Consider the following 22,601-nt stretch of genomic DNA (forward strand, 5'->3'; position numbering starts at 1 on the left):
TTAGTATTATTATCAGAATTGTTATTACCTCTGTCTATTTATTTTCTAATTATAGAGATTCTAACCTTATTTTTATCCCTTTAAGCCTTCACTATTAGTATGTAACTCTGTTGTACGCGCTGTTTATAGAAGTCTTGTATTGGATGAACAGAAACACTTCTATTCTCCACTTCTTTATAATCTATGATAACATTGCAAAACTCGAAAAATTCCTTTGTTCCTTGTGTTTCTATTGTTAGGTTGAGGATCACTTCCAAAGAAGACTACACAGTATGTGAGATGATTGCTGGAGGAATTGTTTAATACTGGAAAAGATTTTCAACTGTTCTTAATTTATTATTTACACTGTGCTTAATTCCAAAAATGATCTAAAGCTGAGTACAGTAAAAGACACAAATTCAACAGGCCCATTAAAACGATTGAGTAATAATTAAAGGGAAGATGGAAACATAGTTGTGCTAAAAAAATATCTTGATGAGTAAGAACTATTTTTTCTGTATAACGAACATATTTAAACCTACTGGAAAAGAGCAAAATAACTAGATCACACACTATACAATGTAACATTTAAAATATTTTAAAAATCTTCCATAAAGGACATGGGAAATTTCACTGGATATTTAATTAAAAAATTAGTCTGTCACCATTACAAAAAGATATTCTTCAAAAGACTGTTCTTCATGTTAATTTTCATCAAAAGCTGAGTACTTGTTATTTTATAGATCTTTGATGCCTCTCAAAGGAGAACTAATGAAACCTTTGTCGATTAAAGACTAAACCTAACACCTACTCTATGTCATTAAGCTGAGAGCAAGGGATGGAGTGATAGACAGAGGACATGGTAGTCCAGCACTTATGATCAGTTGGAGAAGGAAGACACACATCAAATCATCACCCAGAAAGTGATGCTTAAATATTTCAGGATGCTACAAGAGCATATTTTAAGAGATTTCATCCTACACTGAAGGTCAGGGAAACTTGCTGGAGGAAATGACATTTAAGCTGAGACTGAAAAATAAGTTAGAGTTCTCCAGGAAAGGGAGCAATTTGAGTAAAGACTCTAAATTGAGAAACAAGTGCAGTAACGCTTGAGGGTAAAGTGTGAGGTTGACTAGTGTGGGAAAGGTTAAAGAAGACTAAATGAAAAAAACCACTTTAAGCCTACAGAAAGTCTACTTCCTACTCACAGAGATACTGTGAGGGAATTAAAAGGGTTTTTAAAGTTGGAACTGTTCACATTTTTTGAGTGGTACTCTGCTAGAACAGAAAGTAGATAATCTGAATGCTTTAGTTGATAGAATATACCAGTTATGTGACTATTGAAATGGTTCAAATCAGAAATGATGGCATCTGAGCTCAGATAGAAAAGCTGGAGGCAAAGATGAGAAAACAGATATGAAGACAGAATGGACACAACCTGGGCTTGTTTATAGACGGGATAGTCTTCATCCCCAGGGTCTCTACATGTGCAAAATGGTTCAGGATCAACCATATGGAATGTTTAATTGTGATCTTCTATGTGGGGAGCTAAATGGAAAGTGATTTCTCAAAGATGTTTGCAAGATAGTTATTTTTTGGGCCTCCCTGGTGGCGCAATCTATGAAGCTAACAGTAGCCACTGCAGCACGAATTCGATCCCCAGCTAGGGAGCTACCCACATGGCGTAACAGACCTCTCCTGGTTCACCTGCTGCTCCCCTCAGCATTGTATTTCAGTATATCTGCCTGTTCTGTTCCCCACTCTGTCTCTGGTGAATCCTCTTGCCTCCCCCCAACTCTGGCCTGTACCCCAGTCCTTGTATGCATAATTAAATAAATCTTGAAGTCATTTTTTTTACATTTATTGATATTGCTGGACATTGAAACAGATAGCCAGAAATATTTAATGTTGCCATTAGAAGTCTTTTTATATGGCCCTGTATTTTTCATCTCTACAAAAAGAGATGCTTTTGGTGCATAAAAGTAAGAATTATAGGTCTGTTTCACACCCTGTATGAATGTCTTACGTTAACTGTCAACTACGCAATTGGCTATCCTTAGAAAGTCATGTTATAAAGTTAACCAAATTTTCAGTAGAAGGATCTCTTGCTGTAATAAAAAGTAAGTAAACAAACAAAACACAGGAATTAATGGAAATAACTTGTTTGCTTTTGATATGTGAATAATGACCTGGAAGGCACACAGAGATAGAATGACTTTTCAGATATCAGTATACACTTGTGTGATAGGTAGTGAGTTAATCATCCAACATTATGACTAAAATCTAATTATAGTCATAATTCTTTTAAAACATTATTGTTTTGTGCTGGAAATCTATTTGTCCCCATTCAATTAGAGATCTTAAAGATCTATTTTCTTTACTTGTGTAGTAATGGACATTAATAAATCATGTGAACCTTTTTAGTTTATAAGAAACTCTTGCTTTCTAAATTACCATTATTCCCTGAGGAGCAAGACTTCTAATTGAGACAAGTTCCCCGATGTATTTTATGTTCTTGTAATTATTTTAAAACATATGGCAATAAAAAAGTTATGCCTCTTCAGTGTATTTTTATGTATTCTTGTCATCTTACAGGTTCAAGTAACATTCACTACTTGAAATCACTTGTTTCTTCTCTTCCAAATACAATTACTATTTAAAAAGTTGAGTATTAGTTCATAAAAATATGTACAATATTTCATATACTAGGGAATGTTAGCTCATTCAATATTTTGATTATTTATAAAAATGTATTATACACTTTAGCTGCTGAACTATTACCTGAATCTGCCAAATAATTTTTCTAATCTTCAAATAGAAACAAATTTAGGCCTCCCTGGTGGTACAAGGGGTTAAGCACTGCACTATGAAGCAATCCCCAGCCTCTGCAGCATGAGTTCAATCCCTGGCCGGCCAGGGAGCAACCCACTTGGTGCAGCAGACCTCTCCTGTCTTGCCCACTGCTCCCCTCAGCATTGTATTTCAGTCAGTCTGCCTGTTCTGCTCCCCGTTCTGTCTCTGGTGAATCATCTTGCCCCCTACATCTCTGTCCTGTACCCCAGTTCTTGTACACATAAATAAATCAATCTTTAAAAAAAAAAGAAAGTTAACAATTCACTTAATCAACTCTTCGCATAAGTTTTATGAGTGTGAATATAACAGTTGATACATGTTATGTAGAGAAATTTTAATTAGGTCTAAGAGGAAATTTGTATATCTGCAAACAGTGAGATCCATTTAAAAATATGACCCACTTCATCAAAAATTCATAGAAGATCCAGAGCATAAATATGTTAGGGACCCTATGCATAACACTCTGAAATTTAAAGACAAATGAGAAAGTTGGATGTATTTGTCAGTAAAGATTTCTAGATGTGCATGAGTTCACTCTAGAGATATCAAAAAGTGATTTTATAAAAGGATTGCTTACATACCTATGGGCAAGGTGAGAGGAAAAACAAAAAATGAGATGTCCAGGCTTCCCTAAATGGAAAGCTTTTGTGGCTCTTTGGGCTTAAGGAAAAGAGAAGGAAACAGTGCTTTAAGTCTCAACGACTCAGACACAAAAGGGAGCATACAAGGGTTCTTCCGTGGAATGGAAACAACAGGATTTTATTTTAAGTAATTGATCCATGTGCTGTGGAGATGTTGTGAGTCCAAATCAGTGGGACAGTGTGGCCTGAACAAGACCTGAGAGCTGCTGTTGAAGTTTGGGGTATTCTGCTGGCAGGAGTGACTGTTGCTCATGGGAAGTCTACTTTTTGTTCTATTTTGTATTCAAGACCCACCTAAGTAAAGCTTATTCAGACACATCTAGAAATGGAAACATCAGCTCATGGAAACATCTAGAATAATGTATCACCAAATATCTGGGCAGCACAGTCCTACCAGGTTGACCCGTTCTTTACAGGAGCTAGAGTCTTGGAAGCGTACAGTGCCCGGAGCCACAACAGTGCAGTGATAGAGAAGTACATTAGCCAGCCTCAGTTACCATGGGATGGATCTTCAGGTTCAAAAACCAACTGACATGATCCCTGTCTGCTACAGATCTATCTCCTTGACAGGTTCCACTCACAACTGTCTACCCTGTGAGAACCCCATGAGCCAGTTCAGCACACACAGGATGTCTAACAATAAGGCGTTCTTCCTGGCGCTGAGCAGTGTGAAGAGCAGTTCTTTGGTGTTAATATTAGGGGAGAAGACATTTTGTGATACAGGACACTGGTTCACTAGAAACAATGTGGTGAACCCCAGTATTATGTACAATATTTTGTACATAATATTTTGTATAATATTATGTACATAATATAATATTATGAACATAATATTTTGTACATAAGTTTTATTTCCCCTTCCCCACATATACAATCTAATAAACCAATCAGGGTATTTTACATGCCCTACTCACCAGACCCATTCAACATGAGACTGTTAACATATTAATCTGTTGGGATGTTCAGGGGGATATCTAAATGAGTCAGACCCATCAAGATCATGTGAGTGAAATGAGGAGGGTTGGCAGTGACCAGAGAAGGCAACGAAGCCACACTGATCTCCCTTGCAAGTTAAGATGAGCTGCTTCTTTTTGTTCTTACAAATTGGAATTGAGAAAATGCATTTGTCTCCTTAAATGCACTTATCCCCTACCAGAGTCTGTGTTGTTTGCTTTCTGTTGTCTTACATCTAAAAGGGCAACCACTTTTAGTATCATCATCCTTTGATGTCTTTTATGAAGGAAAAGCTAGGAAGTAGAACATGAATGTAACCAGAATCATTATTTCTTCATCTTTCAAGATTTGATGACGGCCATGGTCCTTGCCATTCCTCCAATGGTTCACTGTTTGACACTGAGTGCCATATATGCAGTACTCTGCAAGTTGCTAAAGGAGTCTTTTACCGGTTCACATTCAGAAACTAGAATCCATAAACTGTATATGAGGCAGTACTGACATCTGAGCAATTCAGCTAGGGTTTCATATATCATTGTCCTTCCCCAGCCACCATTTTGACCACAAGAGAAAAATATCTAATAGTCCCTACCAGATCTCACAATAACTGTGGAAAAAGTCACATATCTCTCTGCTGAAGGCTTATAGAAAGGTTTATGGTATAAACTAGTGTCTGCAAGTAGGATCCCTCTACAACTAACCTAATTTTTTTACCATTAAGGGGACCCAGGTCTAAGAACTTTATATAACCCGGTTATATAAAGTATATAAAATGTGTAAGAGTCTAAATATCCCTACTACATTAACTTGAACAGTATTTCTACTCAAGTGAATTTTTTCAGCTGAGAACAGCATGGTCAGCTGCTAATATGATTAATTCTTAGAAAACTCAGAGACTGATTTACCACGTCCATAATCCCTGTGGGTCTAACCTTCTCATTGCTGCAATATCAATTGTGCTTATGGTAATGATTGCACCCACCTTGTTAAGCCATTGCAATCAGAGTTTTCTAGACTATTGATTCATTGAATACCATGACACAGGGTATTTAGTGCTGCTCTTATACAATGCGACTTGCATAATGGGTGTACAAGTTGTACATAATTAATTTATCCCAACATTACAATTTTCACAAACTTTTTTTTTTCTCACTCTACATTATTCCAATATAATTCTACAATCTGGAGTTTCCTGTAAGTAGACTCAAAAAAACCTTGTTATATCTTCCTGTTATACCTGAGATTTTAAACTGAAAATCCAGAATGAATGCAATGTACCAATAATGACCCAATCCAAATTTAAATTGCAACTTTGAATTAAATACCTTTAGGACCCCTTCCCATACTTACTCCCCTAGTTCTTGCATATAAAAAGGGGCATGGTTTTGCAATTCCTTCAGCATATGCACTATTTCCTTTCAGAAATGACCTTGTACTTCCCCTCTGGGTTATTATTTAACACTCATTAGGATAAAAAAACAGTACTTCACATCTGGAAGTTCCATGCAAAAACTCAGCTTCAATACCCTGAGGAATCTGTTATATATGTAATGAATTAATTTATTTCCTATCCATTTAGAATGGTACCAGCTATGTACAATCCTTGGGGAAATTGATAAAATAGTCATTCAAGTAATTTTCAGTATGGTTTAATTCTCTTGCTAAAGTCTAATTGATAAAGACTGGTAAATGGAAATTTTGAAGAGCCAGAACATCTGTCCCTGTGAAGTCACTGGAAATCTTTATGAAATCACCTGACAGCACAGAATAGGTAGCTATCTCCAGCAATAAAGGCACAGGAATATTACATTGTTAGAGATTCTCTTTTTATTGGTTTGTTTAAGCTTTCCAACCCTTAAGGCCCCGTTTTTTCCTAATCAGTGCTTTAACTTTAACATAAGATTTGTCATTCCTATATTTAATTGCCTTTGTGATATTTCAATCACTGAATTACATTTTAGACATGATTTTCAGTCACATTTATCATGCAAATATAAGAAACAATGAGAATAATCTTCAAGGTCATCACAGAAGATTTCTCTTAACTTCTACTTAAATTGGGAATTCAAGGCCCATTTTGTTGTTGTTTTGAAAACTCTCTATAGCAGTCACCAGATAGCTTGTCTAATTCACAGTATTTATAATCTAAATTGCAATCAAGTAAAACAGGTATTTGATCTCCAAGAGCTTACTCTACTACCTAAGATCAGGATAATTTGAATAATTATGCTAATAATGTCTGCCAAGTCTGTCACTATCATCCATGTATATCCCACCCAATACTAACTGCTATGTTGAGGACTACTTTGTTAATATAGCATTGTCAATCAGAGTCCCACAGAAAATAGAACTGACCTCAGATGCTTCAAATAAAAATAAATTAATGAAAGACTACACACAATTGTAGAAAGAATAAAGGGACCAAACACAAATTGGAAAGTTATAATTCCTAGAGACTATCAGCTAAGTGAGTTATACAAAGAGATAAAAATAAAAAATAGTACTGTCAGAATCCAATAAGTCATCAGAAACTGAGTAGGTTACACCAAGAATTGGCTATTGTCTTGGAGGATTCAGCCATGTGCAGAATATATACAAGTTCCTAACATCAGTCCTCAAATGGTGTCCTTTACCAAATTACCCAGAAGCCAAATGAAGACAGAGGAGGGCAAAGAAAGTTGGAGAATTGATCTGGGTGAGTAAATGAGGGGTAACTCTCTCAGTATCTTATCAACTGCATTGACAGTGAATATCTTTATAAATCTGGTTGTTAATAATGACACAATGTTGTATTTCAATTAAGATAGAATTAAATCAACATGTATAATCTACAATATATAAGATATATACTAGGTAAGGGTCTACAAAATATAACTATATATGCCCAAGGCAAAGTAAATAATAATAAAAAATATTATATGTGAATACTTAGGGTGTTTCTAGGAATTTTCTAACTATATAAGTAAGTTTTATCTTCCCTGGTTCTTATGAGGTAGACTTCTAGGTAATGGAGTTGACTCAGGCTTAAGATTTCATACTTGATAAACAATAGAACTAAGATTGAAATCCAGGCTATCCAGAATCAGTGTATATGGATGTGTGTATTGTCTGTGTTGAGACATTTTAATTTGAAGATAAACAGAATGGGTTTAATTATTCTTATTTTATAGATTGTACTATTTAACAAAAAGAGGTAAAGTTAAAATTCTCTACCCCAGAGGAACACAGCTAATGAGCACTACAGTTGGGCGGAGAACAAGAGACCAGAGTCTCCTGGATCAGAGGCAAATAATCTTCCCCATGTGCCCATTTCAGATTCTTCAAATGAGCTGTCATTCTGCTATTGCCGCTTCCCAGATAATTATGCTATAATTGCATGCTTTAAATTATGTTTCAATGTATCCTTCCAATATTTCTCCTGCCCACTCTGTGTACAATCAGCCTTAAAGAATTATGCAAATATCTTGTTTAGGTTCCCTCAGTTGCAAATTGCTTTTTAATTCACTTAATTATAAAGGGCATTTGTCTCTTCTAATATTTGGTAATCAGGTTTAAGTGTGCAGGCAAAGGCGATGATCTTTGGCAATGTCTCTATAACACAGGTAATTTTATATTTTAATTTATATTTATTCCATATAATATATATTTATCCATAAATATTTATTCCATATTTATTCCATATTATATTTGTCATAATAGTCCATAGATATGTGTGTGCATGTGTACATTCAACCCATCTCTATTACTAGGGCAAACCGTTTTTTCAAAAGGGAAGTATCTAGAATCTTTACCAGATATCCATGTCTACTCTTGTCTTTTTCATGAATAATATTACTTCTTCAATCTGAACTAATGGTCCATGTGCTTTCCTGTATCCCTAACACAGCTAGTTCCTTCCTCCACCATTGGACTACTATATCATCTTGCAATTCAAAGAACAACTAACTTGATATACATGAATCTCTGCTCATCACAGAGCACATAATTGCTACTTCCTGTGTTTCTTTCTCAGAGGAAAGAAAATGGGGGGAGATCTCCTGAGAGGGGAAGGTACACCTCACCCATTTATTGATAACAATATAAGCTTCTCAGACAGTGAATACATGCTCGCCGACGAGCCTACAGTTGTAAGACACCCACCAAACTATATTATTCTCTGTTATAAAATAGGGGAGCCATGGCTGCTTCTTTAATTAGAAAAAGGAAAATGATAAAGAGATCTCTTTGGCCACTAGCACCTTCAAGGCTCTTGACTTTAAATAATCTGCCTTTTTAAAGTAATGGTAATAGACTTCCCTGAAACTCCTAAGACCTCAATTGATCTTCAGTTCCCCTCCCAAGGTGTTATTCATCCAAAGCTGCCTACTCTGAGTGTATTGAGAAAATCCTCTCTGACCCTTTTGGGGAGACGGATTCCACAGTACAAAGTTATAATTAAAATCCAAATTCTTCTCATGCCAAGTGTTATTACATTTGGTAACCAAGGTATCCAAGGACCCCAGTATATTGATATTAAGGCACATGCTCTAAAAGGGGTCCAGTCATCCACAGAACAAAGGCCAAAGAAGAAAACTATCAGTGAGAAAGACTTTTAATAGAATTGGTGTGCGTAAAGACAGAAGAGAGTATATTCCTAATAATAGTTCCCTGGACCAGGAAATCTAGTTCATGGTATATTGAGACTAATAGCCCAAGTGGCTGCATGTAAGTGGGGTAGGAAAAATGGTGCCTCCTCATTTGTTTGACAACTTTGTTTTGAATATTTGTTGTTTGACACTTTTTAAATAATATTTATACATGTTCAACTGTTAACTGTTTTCTCTCTTAAAAAAATATATTTATAAAATAGCTGGGGTACAGGCCAGAGGCGCAGTGGGGTGAGAGGATTCACCAGAGACAGAGCAGGGAACAGAACAGGCAGAAGGACCAAAACACCCTGCTGAGGGGAGCAGAGGGCGATATAAGAGAGGTCTGCCACGCCATGTGGGATTCTCCCTGGCCGGCCAGGAATCCAACCCGTGCTGCAGAGGCTGCGGACAGCTTCACAGTGCTGTGCTCAACCTGTTGTGCCACCAGGAGGCCCTGTTAACTGTTTTCTCTTAAAATCCTATTTGAGTCTGTTTTTTATTTGGTTATTAAGTTAACATTTTACAATAAGCATAATAAAAGAACTGGACAATACTAAATGTATTCTTACAAAATTCATAACTATTATGACAACCTATAAAATGAGTTGAAATTTGTAAATGATTTTGTTTTTGTAATATAGAAATGCAATGGTTTTATCCCACAAAAGATTAGTTAAATTATCAATTAACCAACTAGCTGGCAAATAAATTTTGAGCATAATGTGGACAACATTATGTGTAATACTATCTGTGAGTTATAAAAAGAAATTTCTTGTCCTCAAGGAACTTATCATAAAGTTGAAGACATAAATCTATATGAAACATTAGATGACATACAATGTTTTTTCAGGCTAAATGACTGCTACATTTTCTTGTATTTACTGAAGAAAATATTTAAATTATTTTAATAAATTTTATCTATGCAACTTTAAATTCTATTATAATTTATTTGTCAGTATTATCTTTAAGTTTCTCCTCTTGCAAAAGAATAGCAACTAAACACTAGAAGATTCTTCTCAAAGGTTGACCATTGGCAGATATTTTTTCATAGCATGTTACCCTTGAGGGAAAATAATAACTATCTGTTTCCAATCAGCAGTTAGAGCTTGTTTCTATTCTAAAACAAATATCTAGTGATAAGAGAAACGGAGTCCCATACAACTACCCTTCTGTAATCCATATGTCCTTCTGTTATCCATAGCCTTAAAAACTGAGTGAAACTATAGCCAACAAGCTAATAAATAAAATGGGTAGAAAACAGAATTACAAAATGTTGACAAATGAAAATTTTCTATCGTCATGGCTACAAATTGGCACATGACAGAGGTATCTACATTAAATACCAGGAGCTCAGTACAAAAAGGACTCAAGATGTTTAACTGTAGGCATATTTAGTTTTTTAATTCAGCCAAATTTCAACACATGTTGGAGTCTCTTGTAATAGAAGAACATTCAGCTGCATGTTTTGACATCCAAGTTGGCATGTCTGAGAGTCAAGCTACAGTACAGAGAGTAAGGCTAGAGAATCAGTTTTTCTTCATTTTTATGAAAGATGTTTAATGGTCTTGATGTGAATCCAGTTCTAAAATGTTACTGGCACAAATTATCCATGTTCCTTTTGCCAAAGCCACATGAACACTGAAGTTATTTTCCAGACTTTTTTTTTAAATTTTGTGAATAGTAAGCTTAATGACCCCAGTGCTCTGCATGACTTTGGCAATGAAATTTTGATATGAAAGAATAATGCAAAAATAACACGAATATTAAACCACAGGTTCTTGCTGTCTTGAACTGCATCCACATTTGTAAAACCTGTTTTTTTTAGAGAAAACAGATACTGAACTAATTTAAAAGAAAAAAAACTGGTTGATAAACAGTGGAATGACTCAATTGAAAGTGAATTGCTTATTTTTCAAAACTACTTATGTAAATAGCCACTTATCTTTGTACTATTTTGATATTTACGCTTATGGATAGAGTCTCCGTGGTGGCGCAAGGGGTTAAACACCATACTATGAAGCAATCTGCAGCCTCTGCAGCACGAGTTCAATCCCCTGCCGGCCAGGGAGCAACCCACATGGCACAGCAGACCTCTCCTGGCTCACCCGCTGCTCCCATCAGCAGTGTGTTTCAGTCACTCTGCCTATTCTGTTCCCCACCCTGTCTCTGGTGAATCCTCTCACCCCCTGCATCTCTGGCCTGCACCCCAGTTTTTGTATGCATAAATAAATCAATCTTTAAAAAATAAGCTTATGGATAAATATGATATCCTTTCAAGCTATGAAAACCATCATTTTCTTTGCCTCATATCAATAAAAACATAACACCTATAACATCCACATATTTTAACATGCAGATATAACCTTCTGCTTCCTTATTCTAAGTAAACTTATCAGAAATAGAATGTGACAGATAAAGGGCACTCATAATTAGATCTCTGCTATCCAAACTACAAAGTTCACTAGATCACTAACTTTTTTATCACACCTGATTGGCATGCCACCTTATCCAAATTCTTGTTCTTAGAAGACATTTACAGAAATATTAAGGAGCATATGTCTCAAAGAGAAATGTAACATATTTCCATACAGTCCTATGAATTCTAGAGAAAACCAATAGTTTTAAAAGTCTGTTCATGAATGTCTATCAGAATATTTTTCATTTTACTTAGGATTATATATTAACATCTATAATTTATACTTAAGTCTATAGTTGTTTTTATTTCCACAGTTCAATTTTTAATTCCTACATAGAAATGACTCTTAATATAGAGCTTTGTATAGAGATTATTAATCATAAATTCAAAGTTCCAGTAGAGACTGCTATATACAAAAATAGGATAAATGACTTGCTTTGAAATATCATTATTTGAGAACATGTTATGTGAATCTCAATAAAGAATTTAGCACTAGGGCCTCCCTTGGTGGTGCAGCGGTTGAGCACTCGGCTGCGAAGCTGCCCGCAGCCTCTGCAGTGCCGGTTCAATCTCCCCCGGCCACAGGCGAGGGTCCCACATGGCACACAGACCTCTCCTGCCGTGTCCGCTGCTCCCCTCAGCAGTGTATTTCATCGGTCTGCCTGTTTTGTTCCCTGCTCTGGCTCTGGTAAATTCTCTCACCCTCCCGTGCTTCTGACTGTACCCAGTGCTTGTATAAATAAAACTTAAAAAAAAAAAAAGAATTTAGTATTAGTGGTAACAAATAACATTGGTTGATAATATTCTAGAGCATTTGAAAACATATCTTTATACATCAAATGCTAAAACCAGAATGCATCCATTATGTATAAAAAACACACATACTATATATCCAAAATGACTTGCTTTTTGTTCTTTGCAATTAAAAAAATGCTAAAAGTCTACCACTATTACATACATATCAAATGTTGTTTTATTTATTTTTTTAAGATTTATTAATTTATGCATACAAGAACAGGGGTATAGGCCAAAGGTGTGGGGGTGAGAGGATTCACCAGAAACAGAGTGGGGAGCAGAACAGGTAGAATGACCGAAATACGCTGCTAAGGGGAGCAACAAGTGAGCCAGGAGAGGTCTGTTGTGCCATGTGGGTAGCTCCCTGGCTGGGGATCGAACTCATGCTACAGTGGCTGAGGTTAGCTTCATAGATTGTGTCTTAACCCCTTACACCACCAGGGAAGCCCTAATGTTGTTTTATTTCATTGTATTTTATGTATAAATATATGTGTGTATGTTTTCAAAAATGACTTTTATGACAGAACATTTATCCATGTTTTTCTAAATTCTAATGTATGAGAATTGTGAACCTAGAAAGTTTTTTAAAATATGAACCTCTTGGTCTCAAAATTTATAATATATGAATAGGTTCAAGTCTCTCTACCCTAATCTTTGGAAGCATATCCTGTTTACAAAACATCTCTATGTCGTTGTGCTTATTGTTTATTACTTTTGGGGACAGAGCAAAATCTCGACCATTTTTGAGATATACTGATGTTGCAAAATTAAGATTCTGTCAGCGTGTTTGTTACTGTATAATAGGAATAGCTTTATCTGAGTTTTTAATTAAATTTGAAAGAACTGTTTAGGATCATATTGCTTATCCTATATTCAAATCAATTTTAGACAGCTTTAGAAGATATTTTCAGTATACATGCTGCTGAAGCAAGTATACAGAGGTATTTTTTTAAAAAAGGCATAATTCAGAGTAGGTAAAATAGAAAATATATGAGACTTCCAACTTTGGAAGACATGCAAAATAAATAGTGGTTTCACCATTTTCCGTACTACAAGGCAATTGCTGATTTATAGTAAAGATAGATTTCTTATCAGCAACCACATGCATAATTCTTCAGGTTCTGACAACATACGCCTATTTATTGTAGGGTATTTAGAATTTTCATGAACAATGCTAGTAGGGCTGCTAGTTTTGAATATACTAGAATGTGTATGTCAAGCACCATCTTGCCTAGACATACTCATGTGAACAAACATAACCTAAATGCAGGTGCTGGTTTCAAATGAACTCTCCTGTAGCATTTTTTTTAACTACCTCGACTTTGAGTGCCTGAGGAAAACAGACAAAGCTGAATTAAAAGACCTATAATATGAATAATCTGTTATGATCCATATCTTTAGTTATGATTATTAGAGACTGAATACATTCATTTATGTGCTCTGAAAATATTAACTTCAGAATAATTAAAATCCAAACATAAAATCACTCAAGGAAACCTAGAGACTCTCCAAATGTCCCTGCTTTTAAAATCACTGGTGGCAAAAGTAAACCACATGGCCAGCATTAAAACACACTCATCACTTACTCAAACTTGAAAGCATTTTTCTCACTAGATACTTATGTCAAATTTCCCATTTCATAAGTTACCAAAATTCTTCTCAGCACTTCATCAGCAAGCACCTTCTGAAAAATGGAAGGAAATTCCATTCTTAACAAACAGGATCATTTATTAAGCTGCCCATGGGCTCCAATTAAGTGTTACTCAAATCTGTATTTCTCCTTTTTACAGTTTTCTAAATTATCTTCTGAGTTTTGATTGGCTTCTTGGGCACTCTGCTACTAGGTAGAGGAACCCCAGATACATCAGTATGAGGTATTTGCTGTCCAAGAAATGTATACAGCTCTTGTAAGGTAAAATTTGATCTTCTGATAGCCAGAGATAACAAGGACAGAGAGATATAAATATAAATGGCATGTTTATATATTTTTACTCATAAAAATTGGAAAGTCGATGAGAGGACTCGGAACTCCATCAACTACACTTACCTCAACAAACACCTAGTTGTCCCAAATCTGAGGAGCTAACACTCTAAAAAATTACTGACCCATCTTTACATCATTACAAACATGTCCAATAATGACAAACTATTATGCTATTTGTAAAAGAAATCAATGACACATTTACCTATATTTATTTTTAAAGAAAGTTCCCCAAATTGGCATTGAACATTATTTTAGGAAATCATGTTATATAGTTGGTATGACAACATTCATTTCTTGACATAATGAGTCCCATGTGTTATAAAAACATGCTTCTAACAGTATCATTCATTAATTCACTTAATTCACCCCAGACATATCACCCCATATTAACTTGGATGGGAACTGTACACAGGCTTGGATTTTATTTGTTATTACTCAGTTAATTCCAATAACATAAAGTTCTGTCAAGAGACCAGAAGGTTTTTACTGAAGGTAGAATTTACAGATAATTGCTACAAGGAAATACAACCTACAGCAATAAAACATAGCTGTTGATTGCTACACAGTGACAGCTGCCAGACAAACATGCCACAGAGATATTTTGGCTCAAGAATAAGCCCTCGACACTGAAGTAAAGTGGGAGAAACTCCCCTGGAGTAAAAAAAAAAAAAAAGTATTGGTCACAAAAGTCTTGGTTTTCTACAAAATGTTTCTATTCTCAAGGGAGAGACATTCATCTGTATTTTTCTATACATTTCAACATCCACCAGGAGGTCTGATCGTCACTCTGGCCACACCAAGTAAACCTATGCATTCTGTGGTTTTCTACAGACCTGCAGTCAAAGATGCTGTTGTTCATGCTATTGCTCATTTAGGAATTGTGGCTGAGAGTGCTAGTTCTTATTTCCTTTTGTGTCATAGCCAAACTAAACTTTAATAGAAGTATCCATTCTTTAAAATTGCATATTCCTCTTCATGCCCTACATACGAGTTTGTAACTTTATGGAAGACAGGACACCATACTGTTTATAAAATGAGATCAGTGATGTTTATGTATTTAGTGTGACCTTGAGAAAGTTGACAAGGCAATCAATCAACAGTTTCTCCTATCTAAATTTAATAATTATATTTTATTATTTAGATAAACATATAAAAAGATATGTGTAAGACTTATTTGAAAAACAGTAGAATGCTATAGAAATTTTATCATCCTACATAGCATCTAGTCTATAGCTAGTTATAAAGAATGAGCAGTTAAAAAAGAGCTAAGAGAATTGCTGAAAATGTATTCCCTCCAAAGAAAGGAAGTAAACTGGCAATTGGTGGTAGTTTCAAATATCTCACATGTATTTCAGATTTTATGTGATGCTACATAAAATCAGGTTTCTCTAATTTTTATTAATTTTGCTTCAGTTCTTCACAAATCTCTTATTTATCTAGCCTCTTTTGCCTATTTTATTTTATTTTTTAAAGGTTTATTTAATTATGCATATAAGAGCTGGGGTACAGGTCAGAGATGTGAGGGATGAGAGGATCCACCAGAGACAGAGTGGGGAACAGAATAGGCAGACTGACTGAAATACACTGCTGAGGGGAGCAGCGAGCGAGACAGGAGAGGTCTGCTGCACCAAGTGGGTTGCTCCCTGGCTGGCTAGGGATCGAACTTGCGCTGCAGAGGCTTCAGATCGCTTCATAGTGCAGTGCTTAACCCCTTGAGCTCTCTTTTGGGTGGCTCTCTTTTGCCTATTATAATTTATATACATATCGAACCACCACAATTCCACAGAGCGTTAAGCATACTTTCTGATCTTGCATGAAGTATTTTATCAAGGTAAGTTTTACAAAGTGTCTGCTTGTCTTCTTTGTGCAAAGAGGGGGAAAGTTTAAAGATATGTATTTTTCACCAAATGAAAGGGTATGTCTTAGATGAGCTTCATTTAAAGCATGAATTATATAGGATTCAAGAAACTCACTTTAGGAAATCCTAAGGGGTATCTCCTTTTGAGTAGCTGCAGGTGTTTATTTGCAATTTTGTACAATTACAATGTCAATTTTTTTACCAAGTGTCATGGGATGAATAGCAAATCACATTTGTGTTTTTTTTTTTTTAATAGTTATTATTTTTCCGAAACAATACAGGAGAACCCACCTGGTTGATGACATAGAATGACAATAGGGAATATAAACATTCACAACACAATGTTTTATTTGGAACTATCAATGATAACAGTGTGCTCTACTATATAATCACCTAACTGCCCAGAAGGTACAGGTAACCCATTTACAACCAAGTATCTACTACTAATACTTTTATAAATCATAACATTTTGTGAAGTCTTGTGATACAAAGAATACACATGAAATGCACCTAGTAGTTAACATTTTATGTTATAAATGAAAAATAACTAGATAGAGGATTCAGGTATGACAGCAGAGTGGGAACCATATACTACTGTTTGCACTGATGATAGTTTCTGATAAAACTATTTTCGAATTCTGGAATCTACTGAAGGTCTGCCTATTCCAAAAAGTTTTAGACAATACCTTATGATGTTTGGGCCTCCCTGGTGGTGCAGGGGTTAATGACAGAACTATCACGATACTGCCAGCCACTACAGCATGAGTTCGATCCCAGCCTGCCAGGGAGCTACCCACATGGCGTGGCAGATCTCTCCTGTCTTACTTGCTGCTCCCCTCAGCAGTGTGTTTCAGTACATCTGCCTGTTCTGCTCTCCACTCTCTCTTGTGAAACCTCTCACCTCCCGTGCACCTCTGGCTTTATCTCTGTTCTTCTATGCATAATTAAATAAATATTAAACAAAAAATAAAAATAAATAAATTATGATGCAATCTGGTCAATTTCAACTTTGTGCAATGATACCTATTCATCTTCCATCAGTCAGTACTGTGGCAGATGGCTGTGCAAATGTTTTAAGGCATCTTACAGACAGATTATTAGGTCACAATGAGCAAATTGGATCCTATCCTCCAAATATCAGTTACCTGTACTCTAGGCATTATTTGCTGCTTTTGATCAGAAAGGGATATTGTTACCGCACCGCCCCTACTGTTGAAAGTCGTTCCTTTGGCTGAAATGACTTCAAAGGAATTGAAAGGACTAGAGCCCTCCCTGCCAATCTTTCATTTTTACCTTGTTATCCCTTAGGAAACCATTTATTGAAGACTAGGGTATTAAGAAATAACCACACATGTGGGGGAAATTAGAAATTTACTGCACATGCCTAGAGGAAGGAGCAGGCTTAAAAGTGTTTATTTATCCCTGTGATCTTCATCATAGAGACAAACTACAACAATCAAAATAACAAAAACAAAGAAAAAGCATTCTGGAGAAAGGGAGAATCTGATTTCATGTGTTACGACATTATTAAAGTAAAACCTTGGTTTTAAACGAAATTTACAAGATGTATAAAGAAATAGTAAATTGTAATGCATTCAACAACAAAAACAAAAAATCACATAGATACTGCCCCTGAAAAAGATCTGATGTCAATATTTACTATGCAAAGACTTTAAAATAATGCCCTAAAGGTACTAAAATAAATAAATCAGGGTAGTAGAAAAAAGTCAAGAAATTAATGTATGAATAAAATGGAAATATCAATAGAGGGAATATATAAAAGTAAACAAAAATATCTGAAGTTGAAACTTAAAATAACTATAAGAAAATTTTATCAGCGGGATGGATTTGAAAGCAGATTGAAATAGGCAAAGAATCAGTAAACTTGAAAAATAGGATAATGTAAAGTATTTGAACTGATGAAAAGGGAAAGAAAAAGGCTGAAGGAAAGTGAACAGAGTCCCCCCAAAATATATGAAACACTATCAATGTAATCAAAATACATACTGGGGGAGTCTCAGAAAGAGAAAAGAAAGAAAAAGAAAAGAGAACAACCAAAGTCCCTACAAATTTTATTAAAGTCATAAATATGAACTTACAAAAAGTCCAACACACTTCAAGTAGAATGAATTTAAAGAGAACTTTCATTTTTATACAATATAATCAACTATTCAAAGAGAAACTTTAAAAGTTATAAAATAGAAGCTACTCCTCACATAAAAAGGTGAAGATTAAATTATATTTAGTAAAATCATCTTGATTTCTCATGAGGAATTTCAGCGATCAGAAGGCTGGGAGTTCCATATTCAAAGTGCTAAAAGAAACTGTCAATAAAGAATGCCATATCCAGCAGAACCACCCTTCAAAAGTGTGGAAGGAATTAAGATATCCCTAGATAAACAAAAGCTGCTGGAGTCTCTTAAAACTAGAGCAACCCTTTAAGATTATTATGCGGACCCCTGCAAATTGAAATGAGAGGACCCTAGAAAATAACTCAAAACCAAATGAAGAAATTGACATCTCAGTAAAGGTAAATTACACGTGCAATTTCTAAATCCAGTATTATTAAAATGTTAATATTACTTTATGTTTGCTTCATGATTTAAGAGACTAAGCATTAAAGAATCATTGGCTTTGTTTCAATCATACAATGTATAAAGATAAAATTTTGTGATATAAACAACAGACAGAGATGGGATAGAGCTGTTAAAGGAGGAGCTTTTTGGTCAAAATTTTGTCTACATACAATGGAATATTATTCAATCTTAGGAAGCAAGGAAATTTTGCTACTTGCTAAAAAAAAGGATAGACCTTGAGCACAGTATGCTAAGTAAAATAAGCCAAATGCAAGAGCGATAATGCATGGTTCCACTTATATAAAACATTTAGACTAGTCAAAATCATAGACACAGAAAGTACAATGTTGGTAACCAGATTGTGGGGTTAGGAAGGAATAGCGTATTGTTACCTTATGGGTGCAAAGTTTCCGTTTAGCAAGATGAAAAGAGTTCCAAAGATGATGCTGGTGATGGCTGTAAAAAAATGCGGATATGTAATAATTAATGTCACTGAATTTATTTTTTTCAAAACAGTTTTTGTTTTCATGATTCAAGTGATAATTCATTTTTTTTTTTATTTTCTTACATCATGTTCATTTTTGTACAGTATTTCAGTTCTTCCCTCAGGTGTAGTCCCTATAAATCTCCCACCACCACTTCACCCATGAACAATCATCACAATCCCTTGTGCTCTTCTGCCCCCTGTTTATGATACATGTCTCGGTTCTATAATTTACCTGCTAGTTTTTTTTTTCTTTTTATTTTCTCTGACCATTTGTTCGGTTTCCTTATAGTCTTCCTATAAGTGAAACCATCTGATACTCTTCTTTTTCCTTCTGACTTATTACACTGAGCATAATCCCTTCTAGCTCCATCCATGTTGCTGCTAATGTTAATGCAACTGAATTGTATATTAAGAATGGTAGGTTGGTAGCTTTATGTTATCTTTATTTTATGTTATCTTTATTTTACTACAACAGAACAGTATTGGAAGTTAAAAAAAAAAAAAAAGGAGAGTGAGAGAGAGAAAAAAGGAGAAGAAAGCAAAATGGCAGATGAACACACTGAGATTTGGGAAAAACTAAGGGAGTACTAACTACCAAAGCACAAAAAATGAAAAAGAAAGCAGAGCTTAGGATTCAATTCAAAGCAAGTAAATCTGAAATCCTCTAAGCCATGTATCATAGACTTAAAAATATAATTCACCAAACATGACCTTTTGAGGATAATGAACTAATAAAACAATGAGAAACTAATAAATCAATGACAGTAGTAGAAGTAGAAAAACAATTTCAAAAAAATGCATGTAAAAATGAGCAAGAACAGGAACTTCAAAGGGAAATTCCTCGACTTTTAGGAACATGCAATTTCAATTCTTTTTTTTTAATTAATTTATTTATGCATACAAGAGCTGTGGTGCAGGTCATAAGTGTGGGGGTGGTGGTGAGAGGACTCACCAGAGAAAGAGTAGGGAGCAGAATAGGCAGATCCACTGAAACACACAACTGAGGGGAGCAGTGGATGAGATAGGAGAGGTCTGCTGTGCCACAGTGGCTGCAGATTATTCATAATGCTGAGACTTAGCCCTTTGTGCCACCAGGTAGGACCACAATTTCAATTCTAATTAACTTTTGCACAGTAAAAAGGAAGAGCTCTCCCAAAAAGCTTTGTGACATGAGTATGACATTAACATCTGTATTTGAGGGCCTCCCTGGCGGTGCAGCGATTGAGCGCTGGACTGCAAAGCTGCCCGCAGCCTCTGCAGCGCCAGTTCGATCCCCGGCCACCAGCAAGTGTCCCACATGGCGCACAGACCTCTCCTGCCATGCCTACTGCTCCCCTCAGCAGTGTACTTTATCAATCTGCCTGTTCTGCTCCCCGCTTTGTCTCTGGCAAATTCTCTCACCCTCCTGCGCTTCTGACTGTACCCAGTGCTTGTACAAATAAATAAATAAATCTTTAAAAAAAAACTATATTTGAAAATAATATGCATATACAGAAAATAAAACTATGGAACATTTCTAAAATTTGTCAAAATAAAAACTGAATAAATATTAGCAAAAAGAATGTATAAGCATGTGAAAAATAACATATCATGGGCAAATGCTATTTTTTCTTGGAACATAAGATATTTTGATTTAATAATAGGTTTTATCATTACCCACCTCCTAAAGATATGTAAGCATAAATGTAGACATATCACCCATTCCTGAGAAAATAATAACAATATTTAAATTAATGGAATCTTTCTTAGCAGATGATAAGTTTTGTTTTTGTTTTTGTTTTTTTTTTTGAGGAGGCGGAACATTGTTTGAATCTTTGCTAAAGAAGATATGGGCAAAAATGTTCACTTTCTTTACCACTGTTTAATATTCTCTTGGAAGGAATGCAAAAATCAGACAATATAAAATAGTAGGATGCCTGAAATCAGTAATAGATAACTAGAAAACTCAAGGCTTTAAAGGAGAAAATTCGAAACTGAGCAAACAGTAAAGTAACCGCTATAAAACTGACATTTGGAATTAGTAGCTTTCATATGTTCAAACATAATTACAGACAGTTCTTTCCTTGAATGATTCAAATATACATGTTTCAGTACTCATAATCAAGTAAAACAACACCGGTCTTCCTGTCAACATGGCTCAAACTTCAAGTACCATGATATGTTAACTATTAAAACCACATACAGTGCAAACTTGACTGCTAGCTCAGTCCTTAAATCATGACATAAATAACAGATCAGCATCAGCATAAATGAACAGTCATGTCACATCTTTCAAAGTCAATGATTAGTCACCATGCATCTGTTGTAAAGCTGATGCCCACACAGCAAAGCGTGTGGTTGCCTTGCCTCCACGTCTGTGACCATTTTGCTAAATGGATACTTGAAAGAGGGAAACTGACCATCCTAGTTCATGGTGAACCAAAGAAATAAGAAAGGACAATTCTGAAAGTATAATTCTAATGGAACTTAAATGGAGTTATCAAGGAAATAGCTGTGGGCACTGCTGTCATTCAAAGACAATGGCATGTAGTCTGAAGGACTTAGGCAAGGAGCCACATAAATGCAGAAAGTGGTTGTGTCACAAAGGCTGCAGGTGTCCCTAAGATATGAGTCTGGCAAAAACCTTCACTTTAACAACTTTCTCAAAAAGATTTCAAGACACTGAAGGTGAGAGGATGACATTTTCTTAGCTGTTCCATGCTAGCAAAGGGGCATGCATCACACTCCATAGTGCAAGCTTTATGATAGGAAGAGAGTGGCAAGTGTAATTCATAGTACTTTTGATAAGATTTCAACAAAGGAATTTTAGAAATTTAGTTCTCAATGCTTTTGATAACGTCAATGAAAGTGCACTGTATAATTGGGTTTTCCCCTTCTTTTTTGTCCCTCTACATTTATAACCAAGAGCAACACAGTTTTTAATGCTTTTATAAACACATTTAAGCATCAATGAAATCATACATTTGCATATCAATGGCTAGAATCACCTTCCATAGTTTTTATCTACCCAGACATTTGTAGAATCCTGCCTTATCCACATAAAATGTGAACTCTCTGTACTCACTAGAGATTCTGTGTTTTTAGTTATTCATGTAGATGATAAATGCCTATTTTGTTCAAGATTATTACCTACAAACAGGACTCACCCCTTGTTGGTTTTATTGGTGCCATGCTAGAAGCAATTAATTCTCTAATTCAAACACTAACCTTGCTAAAACACAGTACATAATGCATTTCAGCTGCTTGTGGCAATAGATCCTCATGAAATGTCTTTGAAACCTAGATAGGACATTATTCAGGGTGGGGGTATGCGGTGTGTGTGTGTTCTGAATTTTTAAGTAACTTATAAATAGACTTTTGGACTAGGAAATGTTCACAGGTTCAACACATCATTGCATCTCATATAGAAAGACTGTATGTAGCAAATGAA

The sequence above is a fragment of the Talpa occidentalis genome, unplaced genomic scaffold (genome assembly GCF_014898055.3).
Source record: "Talpa occidentalis isolate TD23 unplaced genomic scaffold, MPIMG_talOcc4v2.1 talOcc4.4, whole genome shotgun sequence".
Classification (NCBI taxonomy): Eukaryota; Metazoa; Chordata; class Mammalia; order Eulipotyphla; family Talpidae; genus Talpa; species Talpa occidentalis.